The sequence below is a fragment of the Vespula pensylvanica genome, chromosome 23 (genome assembly GCF_014466175.1).
Source record: "Vespula pensylvanica isolate Volc-1 chromosome 23, ASM1446617v1, whole genome shotgun sequence".
NCBI classification, from domain to species: Eukaryota; Metazoa; Arthropoda; class Insecta; order Hymenoptera; family Vespidae; genus Vespula; species Vespula pensylvanica.
In genome coordinates, this window is record NC_057707.1 from 3,017,392 (window position 1) to 3,023,737 (window position 6,346).

At 29.0% G+C, this 6,346-nt stretch overlaps 1 protein-coding gene across 1 annotated transcript in view; it reads left to right on the top strand.

The window, feature by feature from the left end:
- The first annotated feature begins 1,816 nt into the window (after positions 1 to 1,816).
- Positions 1,817 to 6,346, top strand: part of LOC122636674 (lachesin-like) — an 83,413-nt gene continuing 78,883 nt past the window's right edge. The window contains exon 1 of the mRNA XM_043828184.1: positions 1,817 to 2,068. The gene's annotated coding sequence lies outside the window, so the exon portion shown is untranslated. The remainder of the gene's footprint in view (positions 2,069 to 6,346) is intronic.

Below are 6,346 nucleotides of genomic sequence, written 5' to 3' on the forward strand. Positions count from 1 at the left end.
ACTTTTCTCGTTAGTTTTACGATATTTTAATCAGTGATGTATCATTAATTGTTTTTCATCGATCGTATTTCGTATTATATAGGATTTTCGTACATGTACATGCACACATACAAACAACGCACACACGCATAGATAGACACACGTTAGGTTCTATTATGTAACGTATATGCGCACACATGTATGCACGATTTATTCTATACACTACTACATGGTATTACGTTTTTTTTCCAGATTTCCAAGAATCCTACCGAGCATCGAAAAACAGGAGAGAATAAGATGGAGGAGAAGATATTCGAGTCTCACAAATCATCGTACGATATTAACGCTGCGTGATAGGTAAGTGTATCTCTTTTTAATGACATGTAGTATAGGCTTGATAGAGAGAGATAGATAGTGACCGGCCTGTTTAATATTGACCAACGAATTTTCAAGAAAGTCTTTGGTCGAGAACGTTCGATCTCTCTCTCTCTCTCTCTATCTCTTTTTCTCTGTTTTTCTTTCTTTCTCTGTCTATCTTTGTTTTTCTTCTTTCTTTCTTTCTTTCTCTATCTGTCTTTCTTTGTTTTTCTTTCTTTCTCTCTGTATCTCTCTTTTTCTCTCTTTTTCTTTCTTTTCCTTTCTTTCTCGCGTCATCTTAAAAATGCTTGTAGAAAACATTTCGATGCGTCAATTTTTATTCCAATACATGTAACTATATATTTTAATTATTTTTTATTTATTTATTTATTTATTTATTTTTTTTTTTTTTTTACTATTACCGAGAATTTTAATTCTATTTAACAACGTCTACTTTTATGTAAATACTAATATTGTACTTCACTGATTGGCACAATTTAATTAATAATTGTAATCACGATGGATCGTTAGATATTACGTTATAAAAATTAGTTATAGTTTATAGATAATTCGCGACATGGTCTGTTGGCGCAGTTATTTTTTCATTATGAAAGTTTTCGCCAATTTTCATTAGCTATTGGATTCTCTCATATATATATATATATATATATATATATATATATATATGTATTTATACCTATATACATACATACATACATACATACATACATACATACATACATATATATATGTAGAAACTTTCAAGTGCGGAAAAACCGCTTTAAATTGCCATTGTTCAAGAGATGTACTTTCAAATATAATATAATACAATGCTCGAGCATTATTCTAACCATTGTTCTAACCATTATTCTAGGCACGTTTTGAGAAATATCGACATTTATATTTAACACTTATTTTTATATCACTTTCATTCGATTGAAATATCTACGGATATTAATTTAATAATAATATATAAAAATACACACACACACATATATATATATATAATTTATTATTTTTCATTATCATTTTTTTATTATCATTCAACTTGCAATAACGATGTCAATCAGCTTTGTTTATAATTTTTTATTTTTCAGAGTATGCAGTTGCAAAATCTTGTGTTGTGCGAAACAATGGATGTATAATATATCGTGCGGGTCGTATCGTTGAAATAAAAACGTCGAGAAAAAAAAAAGAAAGAAAGAAACGATCGAAGTGAAGTGAAAGCAGTGTGTTTGTTCGTTGATTAACATTTTTTTTTTCTGTGCGTTGCAAACGAATTAAATGAACTCTTAGAAGTGTTTGTGTATACTTTTCAATTGATCGAGTGCTCTCAGTGTTAATCAGTGATTTAATAAAGTCAGTGTTTGTTTCTCTTCTAAAGCTTTGTTTCTTTTTTAATTAATTAATTAATTTATTTTTTTTTTTTTTTTTCACAGATACATACATACGATACGTGTATGTATGTATGTATGTATGTATGTATCTATGTATGTTATATAGAGAAACATGAAATATTAAATTCAGTATCGTCTCGTTAGTAATAAATAATTATCGGGTGTTTAAAGTTTGCGTGGAACATTGAAGATGACGTCAATATTTAGGAATAATTTCAACGAACCTCGACGTCTAACTATTTCACCTTGATAGAAATCAACCTAAACCCTTAAATATCGACCTAGCGAACATGGACGAGCGTTTTCATCGGAGCCATCGGAGAACTTCTAAAGTAGTAAGTGATTGAACAAATTTAATTCCGTTATGATGGTCGATCGTATCATCATTGAGAAAAGTTTCGAATTCGAATGAGAATTTATTATGATTGTAAATATATATATATATATATACATATCTTTTTTTTCTTCTTTTCTTTTTTTTAATCATCTTTTAGGATCTATTAACGATTGAGGTACGTCGTTTTTTTTTTTTTTATTTATTAAAAAACTTCGAAATTTTTTTACTTTTTTTACGAACGAAACCCACACGATAAATGTCGATCTTTAATATATATATATGTATATATTTTTTTTTTCTTTTTATTTTTATTATATAAAAATTAAAAAAATCGACTTTGCGAAATATTCTTAATATTTTAATATGCTTGAAGCATATTGACTTATCTCTCTTTTTATCTTTTCGTGATATTATCGACATCTTACAAACTCGATAATTTCTCTGTGTAGGTTGGCTCTTCATTGTTTGTCCATTGTGTCTATATATTTATATTAACTCACAGGATAGGTATCTTCTTGTTTGATCGGATTGAGTCGTTTAATTAACAATTAATTAATACTCCTTTTGTTCCTGTTTGTTCGTATTATTAGAGCTGAAATCGGATATTCATTTATCCGATTTCGTTGGAATTAAAAGCATAAAGTGGTTCAAGTTACAACATATGTACATATATGTACATATATACATAGCTGTCGTACTTACAATTAGTCGATTTAATCGCGATCTATATTCGATATATCCACGTGAGTGGTCATTCGATATATCCCGTGTCGGGTGCATTGTGACCTCGTTTTTTTTCGCTTTTTATATATATATATATATATATATATATATATATATATATATTTTGATCATTAGTTTTTTTTTTATTTTCTTTTTTTCGACAATCGTTTAAAGGTATTATATTACGTATAACAGTTTTTATATAATATTTTGTCATATTTACGTTACGAATAATAATGATCTCTCTAGATTTTTTGCGTACTTGTAATTACTCGATTACTTCTATTCCCGTTATAATGGAATTAATTTTATTTAATATCGTATTATTATTACACTTACGGTCTATTAAACTTAATACCGTGTAATTGATTATTCATTCATTCGAGTTGATTAAATTTAATATTAGCGTTGTAACAAATTCAATGTTATTATTACAACAATGTATATATTACTTGAATATGTAATTATATATACACACACACACACACACACACACATACACGTATATCAGACGTGTGTACGATTGCAATTGTTGCACCGTTACGATTTCATTTTTATATTAACAAATATCGATGAAAATTGAATAAAATCTTAGCTATCTGATGAGGGGAATTAACACATAATTATATATACATATACATTTTTTTAATCCTTAAAAAACTATTGAAATTTTTTATTAATCTTTTCTTTTTTTTTTGTTTTGTAAATCATAAAAATTATTTTTTCAATTTATATATATATATATATATATATATATATATATATCTATATTAATATCTAAGAGATTTAAACGAACAGATAGATTAAGAAATATTGTCTAATCGTCGAAATATTGTCATACCCGAAAGCTCGAAAATCTTAATATAAAAATCATGTAATCGTTAGAACAATCCCATTGATCTTTACCTTTTCTTTCTCTCTCTCTCTCTCTCTCTCTCTCTCTCTCTCTCTCTCTCTCTCTCTCTCTCTCTCTCTTTCCTTACCTTTTCTCTTCAAATCCCAATCCTAAGGGATATCCTCTTTTTTCTCCGGGAACAGTGCTATCGAGCCTCACGTTAAATCTTCACTAGTTCTCTCGGATGAAAAACAGATAGGAAGCTTACGATGTCGATCCTCTACTTCGTACGAGAGTCTATCTATCTCTCTTGCTCCCTTTCTACAGTAGTGACTCATCACAATACTCTCTCTCTCTCTCTCTCTCTCTCTCTCTCTCTCTCTCTCTCTCTCTCTATGTCTATCTCTATCTCTCTGTCTTTCCTAATCCGATTAGAAATCAATGGTACGAATTAGAATCTCCATAATACCGTCTAAAACATTAAAATTATAAATAACATCGGTATTTTAATTGGTCAAAATTATATTACGTTTGATATTTATTTCCAATAAATAAATAAATATAAAAAAGAAATTGTTGACTCTTTTTTAGAAAAGACGTTTCTGTAAAAAAGAGAGAGAGAGAGAGAGAAAGAGAGAGAGAGAAGGAAAAGAAGTTTACAGAATAATAGAGAAAAACGACGAAGGGATATAGGAAGATAGCTTAAAAAACATGAACACCTTATATTATATATATATCAAAGGGTATTTCAAAGATCTGGAAAGGAAAAGTTACTTTGGGATGAGAGTTATCAAAGATAGAGATAAAGATAGATAGATTGATAGATCGATAGAGAGAGAGAGAGAGAGAGAGAGAGAGAGAGAGAGAGAGAGAGAGAGAGAGAGAAGAAAAAGTGACACTTTATATATAAGATAGAGATCGTAGTCTCTAAAGAGATTTCTTTACTCTTTCTTACTTCCAAGTCCACACAAGCTAACATTCGACGGCGGTTGGTTGGTTGGTTGGTTAGTTGGTTGGTTGGTTGGTTGGTTGGTTGGGTGGTTTGTTGGTTGTAACTTCCGTTATAACGTACTTCCGTCGAACCAAAACGGGAAATACGAAACGAACTTTACTTTCAAGGATATGTGTACAATGTTACGATACTCCTTTATCGTTAATCATCGGTATGGTCGACTCTTTTTACGTGTGTTTACAAAAAACATATATATATATATTATAATATTATGTAATATAGTACAGTATAATATATTATAACGTATGTAATAATATATATATATAAAATTATATAATTTATATAATTAATAATATAATATACATTAATTATATTTAACATATATTACGATATAATTACGAATATTGATAGAACATTATATTGCATAGATACAGGTAGCGAATATAATAATTTAGAGAGATTCAATTAATTTGAAAAATTTCAACGTTAAGCGTTGAATTATTTACACAATGAAATTCACGAAATTCGTCACGGATCGATGAAGAAGAACGTTTTAAATAGTAAGCTTAATGCATCTCCATAGACGGAAGCTAACCGCAAACGGTTCCAACGCGGTTGTCTCAACTGCTTTAATTACACGCTCTAATTGCCGAGCGTAATTCGTTAAACGTTCAACTCGTCCGATAAAGTAACGAAGTACTTTCGTTATTTCGCGTTGTCACGATTTTAATCGTGCGAAAACACGAACAATTGAATTCGACTTAACTGAGTACGATAGAGAGAAAGAGAGACGGACCCTCGAAAGATTTTCGAACTCTTTATCGACTTGTTAACTTTAAATTTGATTTAGGTACTTATACTTAATTACTTCGTTAGCATTCGTTATTTTTTGTCTTTCTCTTATTTCATTTTTGATCTTTTAGAAAGAGAAAGAGAGAGAAAGCGAAACGATCTTGTTATGTTCAATTGAATATTTCCAAATAAATTTGAGATTGAATATAATCGGAGAAGGAGAGAGACTTCAAAGCGTATTTAACGAAGAAAAGAAAACTTCTTTTGGTTCCTTTTTATAATAACTTTTCGATTATTAATACTGCTATTACAAATTTTTTTTTTTTTTTTTTTTTTTTTTTTTAATATTATATATTCAATTGTATCAGAGTGCAGATGTTTTTAAAAGTTTTCGTTATCTCCAGAAATATCTAATATCTTTCTGATTGTCACACAATATGATTAAGTTTTTAATTTATGATTTAATAGAAAAACGTATAGAATATACCCAGCTATGTCAGCACACATGTTTACTAAATTTAATTAGTAATATTACAATTTCTTTTTAATATATATACATATAGCATATATAAAAACATTTCTATTTTTTATTCATACTACATTATATTTAGTATAAAATTGTAAATTATCATTATCGGATCGTATTATATCCTCTTTAATATAATATAAAAAAATGTATTCGCGTATATTATCTCCACAAATATTTTCCTTTGGAAATAACATACGAATAGTACGTTTCCATAGAAATCAAAGAAATCTAAATGTAAATAAATGCTCACGTCTTCGTCGTCGTCGCCGTCGTCGTCGTCGTCCGTCGTTGTCGTCGTTTCGAAGATGAAGTATAATCGGATATTTTGAAGAGAAACTTACAAACACGTAGAAAAGAAAGGAGACGGAAAGAGGGAGTAACGCATAGAGATATACACAGAGAAAGAGAGAGAGAGAGAGAGAGAGAGAGAGAGAGAGAGAGAGAG